Source organism: Bubalus bubalis, chromosome 5, assembly GCF_019923935.1.
Source record: "Bubalus bubalis isolate 160015118507 breed Murrah chromosome 5, NDDB_SH_1, whole genome shotgun sequence".
NCBI lineage: Eukaryota > Metazoa > Chordata > Mammalia > Artiodactyla > Bovidae > Bubalus > Bubalus bubalis.
The window spans coordinates 107,761,701-107,776,954 of NC_059161.1; positions in this window are offsets into that span (position 1 = coordinate 107,761,701).

A 15,254-nucleotide genomic window follows, 5' to 3' on the forward strand; every position below is an offset into this window, starting at 1 on the left:
CTACTGGGTATGTGGGAATAACAGCCACATTGATAATTCTCAGGTCCTGGACCAGCTGATAGGAGCCATTTGGCTTTTTGATGGGTAGGATAGGGGTGTTTTAGGGAGAGTGAGTTGGGCATAAGAGGCTCTGGCATAGGAGTTTAGTGATGATAGGTTTTAACCCTTGTTGATGCTCTTGGGAGATGGGGTATTGTTGACTGGGGGACTTAGAGGAGTCTTTGAGGTGGATATGAATTGGAGCATGGTGAGAGGCAACAGATGGGTTACATGTATCCCCAGCTATGTAGTTCACAGACTAGGAGGGCAATGGGGCAGGGGAAGAGGAGGTGGGGTTGAGGAGCAGTAGCCAGGCTAGATCAGAGGGTGGGCTTGGGATAGTAATAGAGGCTTTAAGTTTTGAGACGTGTTTTCTCCCAAGAATAGAAGTGGGGCATTTTGGGAATATGAGAAAAGAATTGGAAAATGGGGTATCTTGAAGTATGCAAGGTAGAGGATCAGTTATTCGTGGCATAGATATTAAACTGTCAATCCCCAAAACAGAGACATGTGATACCTTGTTTTTTTCCAGAGCAGGCAAGCATAGCAGAGTAAGTGGCCACCTGTCAATGAGAAAGGAGATTGGCTTACCTGGCACTGTAAGATCTACCCTGGGCTCCGTAGAGGTGATGAGAGTCAGGCCCTGGGGCTCTGGGAACCTTCAGTCTTCAGCAGTGAGTCCAAGGAGTCTGGGCAGAGCTGGATCAGAGGACTCCTGCTGGGGATCAGGAGGGTATGTCTGGATCCTCAGAGGGGGATTTGGACAGTTGACTTTACAATGTCTCTTTATGGCACAGCTGGGACATAGAACTTGGCTTTAGGCATGAGCCGGCCCAGTGGCCTTCTTTGCCATGTTTGAAGCAGGGCCCAGGTGGCTTCCTTTCTTTGTTGGTTAATGGAGGCTTGGAGCCATGTAGTGCTGTGCTGTACTTAGTCACTCAGTTGTGTCTTACTCTTTACAACCTCATGGACAGTAGCCCACCAGGATCCTCTGTCCCTTGGGATTCTCCAGGCAAGAATACTGGAGTGGGTTGTCATGCCCTTCTCCAGAGGAATCTTCCCAACTCGGGGATCGAACCCAGTTCTCCTACATTGCAGGGAGATTCTTTACCAACTGAGCCACCAGGGAAGCCCAGCGCCATGTAGGGCACTGGCTAAAAGGTGGTATTTGGCCTTCTCTAGCATTGCCAGCTCCTCCCAGTTATTGACATTTTTAAAGGTTAACTTTAAAAGGTCTCATTGAGGGGTTTGAGGGCCTTCTTCTGCCTTTTTTAGTTCTTTCAGATATCTGGGGACAACTGTAAGATAAAATGGTCGTTAAGGACAATGGTGAACCATGAACTTCCAGATGTTCAAGCTGGATTTAGAAAAGGCAGAGGAACCAGAGATCAAATTGCCAACATCCATTGGATCATCAAAAAAGAAAGACAGTTCCAGAATGACATCTACTTCTGCTTTATTGACTATGCCAAAGCCTTTGACTGTGTGGATCACAACAAACTGTGGAAAATTCTTCAAGAGATGGGAATACCAGGCCATCTCACCTGTCTCCTGAGAAATCTTTACACAGGTCAGGAAGCAATAGTTAGAACTGGATCCGGAATAACAGACTGGTTCCAAATAGGGAAAGGAGTATGTCAGGGGTATATATTGTCACCCTGCTTATTTAACTTATATGCAGAGTACATCATGAGAATAACTGGGCTGGATGAAGCACAAGCTGGAATCAAGATTGCTGGGAGAAATATCAATAACCTCAGATATGCAGATGGCCCTACCCTATGGCAGAAAGTGAAGAAGAACTAAATAGCCTCTTGATGAAAGTAAAAGAGGAGAGTGAAAAAGTTGGCTTAAAACTCAGCATTCAGAAAACTAAGATCATGGCATCCGGTCCCATTGCTTCATGGCAAATAGATGGGGAAACAATAGAAACAGTGACAAGCTTCATTTTTTTTTTTTTTTTTTTTGCTCCAAAATCACTGCAGAAGGTGACTGAAGCCATGAAATTAAAAGATGCTTTCTCCTTGAAAGAAAAGTTATGACCAACCTAGACAGCATATTAAAAAGCAAAGACATTGCTTTGTGAACAAAAGTCCATCTAGTCAAAGCTATGGTTTTTCCAATAGTCATGTATGAATGTGAGAATTGGATTATAAAGAAAACTGAGCACCAAAGAATTGATGCTTTTGAACTGTGTTGTTGAAGACTCTTGAGAGTCCCTTGGACTGCAAGGAGATCCAAACAGTCCATCCTAAAAGAAATCAGTCCTGAATATTCATTGGAAGGACTGATGCTGAAGCTGAAACTCCAATATTTTGGCCACCTGATGCAAAGAACTGACTCATTTGAAAAGACCCTGATGCTGGGTAAGATTGAAGGTGGGAGGAGAAGGGGATGACAGAGTATGAGATGGTTTGATGACATCACCGACTCAATGAACATGAGTTTGAGTAAACTCTGGGAGTTGGTGATGGAAAGGAAGGTCTGGTGTGCTGCAGAGCATGGGGTCTCAAAGAGTCGGACACGGCTAAGCAACTGAACTGACTGACTAAGGGCAATGGTGCCCTCTGCTAAAGTGGGGTTTAATGTTGTATATTTTATAGGGCCCTCTTAAGTAACCTGGCTAGAAATTATGTCAGGTTTTCATCTAGTCTTTGAGTTATTTCCTGGAGCTTATCAAAGTTGATGGCCTTTTGAAGGTCCACAATTAGGCACACAACCATATGATTACAGGCTGCTCATTATGGAGGTCCCATAGGGTATTATAATCGAGAGTTCCATTTTCTGGCCATTGGGACCTTTTATCAAGTCTTTATTGCAGCCAGACAGTGTTAGAAGAATAAATAAGTCTTTTGGGTCTTATCCCCTCTTGGAAGCCCAAAGCTTTTAGGTTTCAGAGATAGCATCCTAGAGGAGTAGATTTTGAGGGCTGGGACTGAGAATTTCCCATTGGGGACAAATAGGTCAGTTAGACAAGGATGACCAGAGAAGGCGATTGCACCCCACTCCAGTACTCTTGCCTGGAAGATCCCATGGTTGGGGGAGCCTGGTAGGCTGCAGTCCATGGGGTCACGACTGAGCGACTTCACTTTCACTTTTCACTTTCATGCATTGGAGAAGGAAATGGCAACCCACTCCAGTGTTCTTGCCTGGAGAATCCCAGGGACAGGGGAGCCTGGTGGGCTGCCGTCTATGGGGTCGCACAGAGTCAGACACGACTGAAGTGACTTAGCAGCAGCAGCAGACAAGTGTGACAGAAATTGAGGAGAATGGTCTGAGAGAACAGACATCCTCATTTTCAGGACTTTCTCAGAGAGTAAAAATAGTCTGCTTTGAAATAGGCATCCCCTATTTCAAAGTCAGGTGAGGCACAAGGCCTAGGGCCTGAGGGCTGTGGGGATCCTTCCACGTAGCGCTAGGACTTGGAAACAAGGCAAGAAAGAGAGGATCTGAGAGGGTGGGATTTCACTCACCCTTGTAGCCAATGGATGAAATCTGGGCCGGTGTGTGGATGTCAGTCCAGCAAGGCCAGTGGAGAGTCCCATCCTGGAGCTCCTCTCAGTTTCTCAGCAATGTCCAAGGGAAGTGGACATTGAGAGGTGGGCTCATTAAAGGAATGCACCCAGTTGTGGTGGATCTTCCCTCCGGGGTTTCAGCACCACAATGTAAGGTGAGTGCAGATAAAAAGAGAGCAAGCCAGGCAGTCCAGAAAGAACAGGGAAATTTATTAGAGGAAAATGAGAGGGTAACTGGCCCTTAAGGAAAACCAGTGTCCTCCCTTTCTGACAGGGTCTTTCTTATACTTCACCAATGAAAAATTCTCTGAAGGGATGGTTAATTTTTAGCCTGTAGTTGAGTCCTGTGGTCACATAGCTGGAGGTCTGGAATCTGGTGGTCTCCTAGTTTTGAGTAGGTAGGCGATGGCGCCCCACTCCAGTACTCTTGCCTGGAAAATCCCACGGACGGAGGAGCCTAGTAGGCTGCAGTCCATGGGGTCGCGAAGAGTCGGACATGACTAAGCGACTTCACTTTCACTTTTCACTTGCATGCATTGGAGAAGGGAATGGCAACCCACTCCAATGTTCTTGCCTGGAGAATCCCAGGGATGGGAGAGCCGGCTGGGCTGCCGTCTATGGGTTCGCACAGAGTCGGACACAACTGAAGCGACTTAGCAGCAGCAGCAGCAACAGTAGCAGCAGGCACCAGGGAGAAAACAGAATGTCGTTTGGGCAATTTGATTACTCTCAAGGATCACTGTGATTTTATCCTTTGTTTGCGAGGTCAACATAATGAGCCATCTTAACAATGAAATCCCATGTAGGCCCTATCAACAGTGTGGTAAAACATTTCCTTTAAATAATGACTGCTTCATAAAATAGGTATTAAAAACAAACAAACAAACAAAAACAGTTTTACCTCTCTATGTTGTCAAAAATCCAGAAATAGCAAAATTAAACCCCCAAAATCGGTGAACTGTACTTATGAGAGTTTATTGTGTATATGAGAATGGTTTACAAGGTGGGAACTTTTAAATGCAAAGACTGATATGGTCATGAATTTATAGGATTGCTGGTGAAGTGGAAATGAGGAAGTTATGCAATCGTTTCAATGATTGGTTATTACTACTCGGTTTCCAAATGGCAGTCCTAGTCTACAAGCATGTCAGCCGTGTGTGTGACTGTTTGTGACCCCGTGGTCTGTAGCCCACCAGACACCTCTGTCCATGGTATTTTCTGCACAAGAATACTGGGCGGGTTGCCATTTCCTTCTCCAAGGGATCTTGCCAAACAAGGGATTGAACCCGTGTCTCTTGCCTTGACAGGGAAATTCTTTTCCACTGAGCCACCTGGAAAGCCATATGTCAGGGGATTGGTCACAATGAACATCTCAAGTGTCTGAGCAGGATCCTGTGGGATGTTCCTGGAACAGCCCTTACCCCAGACCCTCTGCCTCAGCTCCTCTTTGGACTATGAAGGTAATAGTATTTGATGCAGATTTCCTGAGTTGCTTTTCACATGTGAACACCCACTACATCCCAAATGGAAGATGTTAGTTCAGTTCAGGCAGTTCAGTCGCAGTTCAGTTCGTGTCCGACTCTTTGTGACCCCATAGACTACAGCAGGCCAGGCTTCCTTGTCCATCACCAACTCCTGGAGCTTACTCAAACTCATGTCCATTGAGCCGATGATGCCATCCAACCATATCATCCTCTGTTGCCCCCTCTCCTCCTGCCTTCAATTTTCCTCAGCATCAGGGTCTTTTCCAATGAGGTCAGTTCTTTGCATCAGGTGGCCAAAGTATTAGGGTTTAAGCTTCATCATCAATCCTTCCAAAGCATATCCAGGAGTGATTTCCTTTAGGATGGACTGGTTAGATCTCCTTGCAGTCCAAGGACTCTCAAGAGTCTTCTCCAGCACCACAGCTCAAAAGCATCAATTATTCACTGCTCAGCTTTCTTTATAGTCCAACTCTCACATCCATATGAGAGGGTAACAGGCAGGAAGGCCAGGGGTCTCCAAACGAAGGAAATAGGCTGCAAGTGTCAGACATTTTTATCTCTCTTAAGCGGCAGGAGGAAACAAACGCGATATTTTTTCCTTCTCTATACAAATTTAAAAGGAGGTTTCTCTTAAGATACTGTGTTGCCATAAAGATACCTGGTTTCCCCTGAAGTTAACTATTCTCAAACCTAGAGATAACCAATGCCTTTTTCTTATGGAAATGTTTGTCTTAAGCTATGCTAATGTACTATGCATTTACCTCAAACTCTGTCTTCAAGTCGGTTCTGCCTCTTGGCTCGGAACCTACTTGACAAACCAGTATGTTATACTCAGATATTGTTCCCCTAATCTATGTAAATGAAACTATTTTTATGGTGGTCTGCCCTTCTTCAAGATTCAAGTTAATCATTTTATGGCCCAGGATAAACCATTTGGTGCCAAGATTATCCCAAAATGCATCTTATGTGTGAGGGGCCTGGTGCCATTCTGAATTTTAAGACATTCCTTTCTTTCATTAACAGACTGCTAGAAGGCAATGGTACCCCACTCCAGTACTCTTGCCTGGAAAATCCCATGGATGGAGGAGCCTGGTAGGCTGCTGTCCATGGGGTCGCTAGGAGTCAGACAGGACTGAGCAGCTTCACTATGACTTTTCACTTTCATGCATTGGAGAAGGAAATGGCAACCCACTCCAGTGTTCTTGCCTGGAGAATCCCAGGGACGGGGGAGCCTGGTGGGCTGCCGTCTATGGGATCGCACAGAGTCGGACACAACTGAAGCAACTTAGCAGCACTGACTATATAACATCCAGCTGAAGACTAGCAGGGGGGTACTCTTCTGCCCCCTTCTGATGCCTACTCAGAAGCTTTCTCTATCTCCTTTATACTTTAATAAAACTTTATTACACAAAAGCTCTGAGCGATCAGGCCTTGTCTCTGGCCCTGGATTGATTTCATCTCCTCCGGGGGCCAAGAATCCCGGTGTCTTTGCGTGATTCAACAACAACCTTTCACATACATGACTACTGGAAAAACCAAAGCTTTGACTAGATGGATCTTTGTTGGTAAAGTAATGTTTCTGCTTTCTAATATGCTATCTATGTTGGTCATAGCTTTTCTTCCAAGGAGCAAGAATCTTTTAATTTCATGGCTGCAGTCACCATCTGCAGTGATTTTAGATCCCCCCAAAATAAAGTTTTTCATTGCTTCCATTGTTTTCCCATCTATTTGCCATGAAGGGTTGGGACTTGATGCCATGAACTTAGTTTTCCGAATTGTTGAGTTTTAAGCCAAATTTTTCACTCCCCTGTTTCAGTTTCATCAAGAAGCTCTTTAGTTCTTCTTCACTTTCTGCCATAAAGGTGTTGTCATCTGCGTATTTGAGATTATTGATATTTTCCCAGCAATCTTGATTCCAGCTTGTGCTTCATCCAACCGGGCATTTCACATGATGTGCTCCTCATATAAGTGAAATAAGCAGGATGACAATACACAGCCTTGATGTACTCCTTTCCCAATTTGGAACCAGTCTGTTGTTCCATGTCCAGTTTTAACTGTTACTTCTTTTTTTTTTTTGCAACAAATTCAATAAAGACTTTATTTATTGATTGATTACCATTCTTTTATTTTTTTTAATTTTATTTAATTTAACTTTACAATATTGTATTGGTTTTGCCATATATCAAAATGAATCTGCCACAGGTATACATGTATTCCCCATCCTGAACCCTCCTCCTTCCTCCCTCCCCATACCATCTTCTTGAACTGCATACAGATTTCTCAGGAGGCAGGTCAGGTTGTCTGGTATTCCAGTCTCTTGAAGAATTTTCTTTGGATCACAGTTTGTTGTGTTCCACACAGTCAAAGGCTTTGGTGTAGTCAATAAAGCAAAAGTAAATGTTTTTCTGGAACTCTCTTGCTTTTTTGATGATCCAGAAGATGTTGGCAATTTGATCTTTGGTTCCTCTTGCCTTTTCTAAATCCAGCTTGAACATCTGGAAGTTCATGGTTCATGCACTGTTGAGATCTGGCTTGGAGAATTTTGAGCACTACCTTGTTAGCATGTGAGATGAGTGCAATTGTGTGGTAGTTTGAGCATTCTTTAACATTGCATTTCTTTGGGATTGTAATGAAAAGTGACCATTTCCAGTCCTGTGGCTACTGCTGAGTTTTCCAAATTTGCTGACAAACTGAATGCAACTTTTTCATAGCATCATCTTTTAGGATTTGAAATAGCTCAACTGGAATTCCTTCACCTCCACTAGCTTTGTTCATAGTGATGCTTCCTAAGGCCCACTTGACTTTGCATTCCAGGATGTCTGGCTCTATGTGAGTGGTCACACACTCTTGATTATCTGGGTCATGATTATCTTTTTTGTGTAGTTCTTCTATGTATTCTTGCCACCTCTTCTTAATATCTTCTGTTAGATCCATGCCATTTCTATCCTTTATTGTGCCCATCTTTGCATGACATTTTCCCTTGGTATCTCTAATTTTCTTGAAGGGATCTCTAGTCTTTCCTGTTCTATTGCTTTCCTTTATTTCTTTGCACTGATCACTGAGGAAGGCTTTATTAGCTCTCCCTGCTATTCTTTAGAACTCTGCATTCAAAAGGGTATATTTTTCCTTTTCTCCTTTGCCTTTCTCTTCTCTTCTTTTCTCAGCTATTTGTAAGGCCTCCTTAGACAACCATGTTTCCTTTTTACATTTCTTTTTCCTGGGGATGGTCTTTATCACAGCCTCCTGTACAATGCCATGAGCCTCCATCCATAGTTCTTCAGGAACTCTGAGTATCAAATTTAATCCCTTGAACCTATTTGTAACTTTCACTGTATAATGCTAAGAGATTTGATTTAGGCCATACCTGAATGGTCTCATGGTTATCCCTACTTTCTTCGATTTAAGACTGAATTTAGTAATAAGGAGTTCACAATCTGGGCCACAGTCAGCTCCCAGTCTTATTTTTGCTGACTGTATAGAGCTGCTCCATCTTTGGCTGCATAGAATATAATCAATCTGATTTCAGTATTGACCATCTGGTAATGTCCATGTGTAGAGTCTTCTCTTGTGTTGTTGCAAGAGGGTGTCTGCTATAACCAGTGTGTTCTCTTGGCAAAGCTCTGTTGGACTTTTCCCTACTTCATTTTGTACTCCAAGGCCAAATTTACCTGTTACTCCAGGTATGTCTTGATGTCCTACATTTGCATTCCGGTCCCCTATAATGTAAAGAACTTTTTTTTTTTTTTTTTTGGTGTTAGTTCTAGAAGGTCTTACAGGTCTTCATAGAACCATTCAACTTCAGCTTCTTTAGCATTACAGGTTGGGGCATAGGCTTGGATTTGTATGATATTGAATGGTTTGCCTTGAAAACAAACAGAGATCATTCTATTGTTTTGAGGTTTCATCCAAGTACTGTATTTCAGACTCTTTTGTTTACTATGATGGATACTCCATTGTTTCTTTTGGATTCTTTCCCACAATAGAGGATATAATGGTCATCTGGGTTAACTTCATCCACTCAAGGCCATTTTACTTCATTGATTCCTAAAATGTTGATGTTCACTCTTGCCATCTCCTGTTTGACCTGTTTTTGGGAATAAGATGGCGGAGTAGTAGGACATGCACTCATCTTCTTCTGCAAGAACTCCAAAATTACAACTCGCTGCTGAGCAACTATTGACAGAATATTGGATCCCCCAAAATGATACCCCACATCCAAGGCCAAGGAGAAGCACCAGCAAGATGGTAGGAGGGGTGAAATCATATTTAGAATCACATCCAATACCCACCAGAGATGCTTGGAGGGCTCAAACAAAATCTTGTCCACACCTGGACTCAGAGACCCTATAGAGACTGAGTTTAAGTATCTCCTGCTGAGATATGGGCCTGAAGTGGCCTGCTGCAGGGGCAGCAGGGGCTCTGGGTGCATCAGACCTGTGTATGGCATAAGCCCTCTTGGAGGAGATCACAATTAACCCCATCATAGAGCTGCCAGATTTATGCAGGACTGGGGAAATAGAATCTTAGAAGGCACAAACAAAACTTTGTGTGCACCAGGACCCAGGAGAAAGAAGCAGTCACCCCACAAGAGAATGATCCAGACTTACTTGTGAGTGTCCAGGAGTCTCCGGTGGAAGCATAGTTAGCAGAGGTCTGCTTCAGGGTTGGGGGCACTGAATGCAGCAGTGCATAGGATCTTTTGAAGGAGGAACATTATCTAAATTACCTCACCATAGTTTGGCCTCAGGTTAAACAACAGGGAGGGAACACAGCCCTGCCCATCAACAGAAAGTTGGATTAAGGATTTACTGAACATGACCCCATTATGGCTACTCCATTTCTTCTAAGGGATTCCTGCCCACAGTAGTAGATATAATGGAATCAGAGAACTAAAATGGAGTGGAATGGGTGAATTTAACTCAAATGACCATTATATCTACTACTATGGGCAGGAATCCCTTAGAAGAAATGGAGTAGCCATCATGGTAAACATAAGAGTCTAATGGAATTTAGAAAGATGGTAACAATAACCCTGTGTACGAGACAGCAAAAGAGACACTGATGTATAGAACAGTCTTATGGACTCTGTGAGAGAGGGAGAGGGTGGGAAGATTTGGGAGAATGGCATTGAAACATGTAAAATATCATGTATGAAACGAGTTGCCAGTCCAGGTTCGATGCACGATACTGGATGCTTGGGGCTGGTGCACTGGGACGACCCAGAGGGATGGTATGGGGAGGGAGGAAGGAGGAGGGTTCAGGATGGGGAACACATGTATACCTGTGGTGGATTCATTTTGATATTTGGCAAAACTAATACAGTTATGTAAAGTTTAAAAATAAAATAAAATTAAAAAAAAATAAAGAGTCTAAAATGCAGTACTAGGATGCAATTTCAAAAACGACAGAATGATCTCTGTTCGTTTCGAAGGCAAATGATTCAATATCACAGTAATCCAAGTCTATGCCCCAAACAGTAACACTGAAAAAGCTGAAGCTGAACGGTTCTATGAAGACCTACAAGATCTTTTATAACACCCCAAAAAGATGTACTTTTCATTATAGGGGACTGCAATGCAAAAGAAGGAACTCAAGAAACACCTGGAGCAGCAGGCAAATTTGGCCTTGGAGTACAGAATGAAGCAGGGCAAAGGCTAATAGAGTTTTGTCAAGAGAACACACTGGTCATGGCAAACACCCTCTTCCAACAACACAAGAGGAGACTCTACACATGGACATCACCAGATGGTCAACACCAAAATCAGATTGATTATATTCTTTGCAGCCAAAGATGGAGAAGCTCTATACAGTCAGCCAAAACAAGACCGGGAGCTGACTGTGGGTCAGATCATCAACTCCTTATTACCAAATTCAGACTTAAATTGAAGAAAGTAGGGAAAACCACTAGACCATTCAGTTCAGTTCAGTCAATCAGTCATGTCCGACTCTTTGCGACCCCATGAATCGCAGCACGCCAGGCCTCCCTGTCAATCACCAACTCCCGGAGTCCACTCAAACTCATGTCTATCCAGTCAGTGATGCCATCCAGCCATCTCATCCTCTGTCGTCCCCTTCTCCTCCTGCCCTTAATCCCTCCCAGCTTCAGAGTCTTTTCCAATGACCAACTCTTTGCATCAGGTGGCCAAAGTACTGGAGTTTCAGCTTTAGCATCATTCTTTCCAAAGAAATTCCGGGGCTGATCTCCTTCAGAATGGACTGGTTGGATCTCCTTGCAGTCCAAGGGACTCTCGAGAGTCTTCTCCAACACCACAGTTCAAAAAGTATCAATTCTTCAGTGCTCAGCCTTCTTCACAGTCCAACTCTCACATCCATACATGACCACTGGGAAAACCATAGCCTTGACTAGACGGACCTTTGTTGACAAAATAATGTCTCTGCTTTTGAATATGCTATCTAGGTTGGTCATAACTTTTATTCCAAGGAGTAAGCGTCTTTTAATTTCATGGCTGCATCACCATCTGCAGTGATTTTGGAGCCCCCCCAAAAATAAAGTCTGACACTGTTTCCACTGTTTCCCCATCTATTTCCCATGAAGTGATGGGACCAGATGCCATGATCTTCATTTTCTGAATGTTGAGCTTTAAGCCAACTTTTTCATTCTCCTCTTTCACTTTCATCAGGAGGTTTTTTAGTTCCTCTTCACTTTCTGCCATAAAGGTGGTGTCATCTGCATATCTGAGGTTATTGATATTGCTCCCAGCAATCTTGATTCCAGTTTGTGTTTGTTCCAGTCCAGCGTTTCTCATGATGTACTCTGCATATAAGTTAAATAATTCACACATGACCTAAATCAAATTCCTTATGATTATACAGTAGAAGTGAGAAATAGATTTAAGGGACTAGATCTGATAGACAGAGTGCCTGATGAACTATGGATCGAGATTCATGACATTGTACCAGAAACAGGGATCAAGACCACCCCCATGGATAGAAATGCAAAAAAGCAAAATTGCTGACTGGGGGTGCCTTACAAATAGCTGTGAAAAGAGGAGAAGTGAAAATCAAAGGAGAAAAGGAAAGATATAAGCATCTGAATGCAGAGTTCCAAAGAATGGCGAGGAGAGAAAATAAAGTCTTCTTCAGTGGTCAATGCAAAGAAATAGAGGAAAACAACAGAATGGGAAAGACTAGAGATATCTTCAATATAATTAGAGATAGCAAGGGAACATTTCATGCAAAGATGGGCTCGATAAAGGAAAAAAATGGCATGGACCTAACAGAAGCAGAAGATATCAAGAAGATGTGGCAAGAATACACAAGAGAACTGTACAAAAAAGATCTTCATGACCAACATAATCACAATGTTGTGATCACTGACCTAGAGCCAGACATACTGAAATGTGAAGTCAAGTGGGCCTTAGAAAGCATCACTAAGAACAAAGCTAGTGGAGGTGATGGAATTCCAGTTGAGCTATTTCAAATCCTGGAAGAGGATGCTATGAAAATGCTGTACTCAATATGCTAGCAAATTTGGAAAACTCAGCAGTGGCCACAGGACTGGAAAAGGTCAGTTTTCATTCCAATCCCAAAGAAAGGCAATGCCAAAGAATGCTCAAACTACTGCACAATTGCACTCATCTCACACGCTAGTAAAGTAATGCTCAAAATTCTCCAAGCCAGGCTTCAGCAATATGTGAACCGTGAACTTCCTGATGTTGAGGCTGGTTTTAGAAAAGGCAGAGGAACCAGAGATCAAATTGCCACCATCTGCTGGATCGTGGGAAAAACAAGAGTGTTCCATAAAAACATCTACTTCTGCTGTATTGACTATGCCAAAGCCTTTGACTGTGTGGATCACAATAAACTGTGGAAAATTCTGAAAGAGATGGGAATACCAGACCACCTGACTTGCCTCTTGAGAAACCTATATGCAGGTCAGGAAGCAACAGTTAGAACTGGACATGGAACAACAGACTGTTTCCAAGTAGGAAAAGGAGTATGTCAAGGCTGTATATTGTCACCTTGCTTATTTAGCTTATATGCAGAGTATATCATGAGAAACGCTGAGCTAGAGGAAGCATAAGCTGGAATCAAGATTGCTGGGAGAAATTTCAATAACCTCAGATATGCAGCTGACACCACCCTTATGGCAGAAAGTGACGAGGAACTAAATAGCCTCTTGATGATAGTGAAAGAGGAGGATGAAAAAGTTGGCTTAAAGCTCAACATTCAGAAAACGAAGATCATGGCATCTGGTCCCATCACTTCATGGCAAATAAATGGGGTAACAGTGGAATCAGTGGCAGACTTTATTTTTCTGGGCTCCAAAATCACTGCAGATGGTGATTGCAGCCATGAAATTAAAAGATGCTTACTCCTTGGAAGAAAAGTTATGACCAACCTAGACAGCATATTCAAAAGTAGAGACATTACTTTGCCAACAAAGCTCTGTCTAGTCAAGACTATGATTTTCCCAGTGGTCATGTATGGATGTGAGAGTTGGACTGTGAAGAAGGCTGAGCACCGAAGAATTGATGGTTTGGAATTGTGATGTTGGAGAAGACTCTTGCGAGTCCCTTGGACTGCAAGGAGATCCAATCAGTCCATTCTAAAGGAGATCAGTCCTGGGATTTCTTTTAAGGAATGATGCTAAAGCTGAAACTCCAGTACTTTGGCCACCTCATGCGAAGAGTTGACTCATTGGAAAAGACTCTGATGCTGGGAGGGATTGGGGGCAGGAGGAGAAAGGGACAACAGAGGATGAGATGGCTGGATGGCATCACCGACTCCATGGACATGCGTTTGAGTGAACTCCAGGAGTTGGTGATTGACAGGGAGGCCTGGCGTGCTGCAATTCATGGGGTCTCAGAGAGTCGGACACGACTGAGAGACTGAATTGAGCTGAACTAAGCATGATCTCGCCCATCAGAACAAGACCCAGTTTCCCCCTCAGTCAGCTTCTCCCATCAGGAAGCTTCCATAAGCCTCTTATCCTTATCCATCAGAGGGCATAGAGAATGAAAACTACAATCACAGAAAACTAATCAAACTGATCCATGGACCACAGCTTTGCTAACTCAATGAAACTATGAGCTATGCCATGTCGGGCCACCCAAGATGGACAGGTCATGGTGGAGAATTCTGACAAAACATGGTCCACTGGAGAAGGTCATGGCAAACCACTTCACTATTTTTTCATTGAGAACCCCATGAACAGTTTGAAAAGGCAAAGAGATAGGACACTGAAAGATGAACTTCCGAGGTTTGTAGGTGTCCAATATGCTACTGGAGAATAATATGTTTCTCCAGAAAGCATGAAGAGATGGAGTCAAAGCAAAAATGCCACCCAGTTGTGGATGTGACTGGTGATGGAAGTAAAGCCCCATGCTGTAAAGAACAATATTGCATAGCAACTTCGAATATTAGGTCCATGAATCAAGATCAATTAGAAGTGGAAGATGTTAACTATTTGATTACCAAGAGCACACAGCCCCAGACCTCCTGCAGACTAAAGACTGATTTAAATTAACCTCTGTGACACCACGCTGTTCCTTCACTTTCAGCCAGAGAACTGTGCAGGAGCTGATCACATACCCTGTGACCCGTCTCCCCCATCTGCTTTTTAAGAGTGCTTTGCTGAGCTCTTTTGGGGGAGTTAGGGGCTTTTAAGGTCATGAATCAACTATCTTCTTGCATGATACTACAATAAAACTTTCTCTGCTACAAACTCCTAACGTTTCAGTTGACTTAGCCTCACTGTGCACATGAACAGTCATTAACAGTCATTAGCACTCATTTCATCTTTAAGAAGATGACTTAAGCTGTTCTCATGGTTTTGTGTGTCCCTCAGTCATGTCTGACTCTTTGCTACCCCATGGACTATAGTCCACCAGGCTCCTCTGCCCATGGATTTTTTCAGGCAAGAATACTGGAGTGGGTTGCCATTTCCTACTCCAGGGGATCATCCTAAACCAGGGATCCAACCCAAGTCTTTGCATCTCCTGTATTGGCAGGCAGATTCTTTACTACCACACCACCTAGAAGCCTTCTTTCATGATTATCAGAGGAATTTACAAGATATAGCTTAAGTTTAGTCTTGCTTAAGTTCATGAAATAAGCTAGAATTAGTTTTACTTACATGGATTAAATAGTTTTGGCTTTTCAGAGAATTCTCAAGTCCATTCTCCATTTTATATTTAAGTTTAACAATGTGGAATTACCTCTGATAACATTACTCTCATGCTTTAAAATTTTT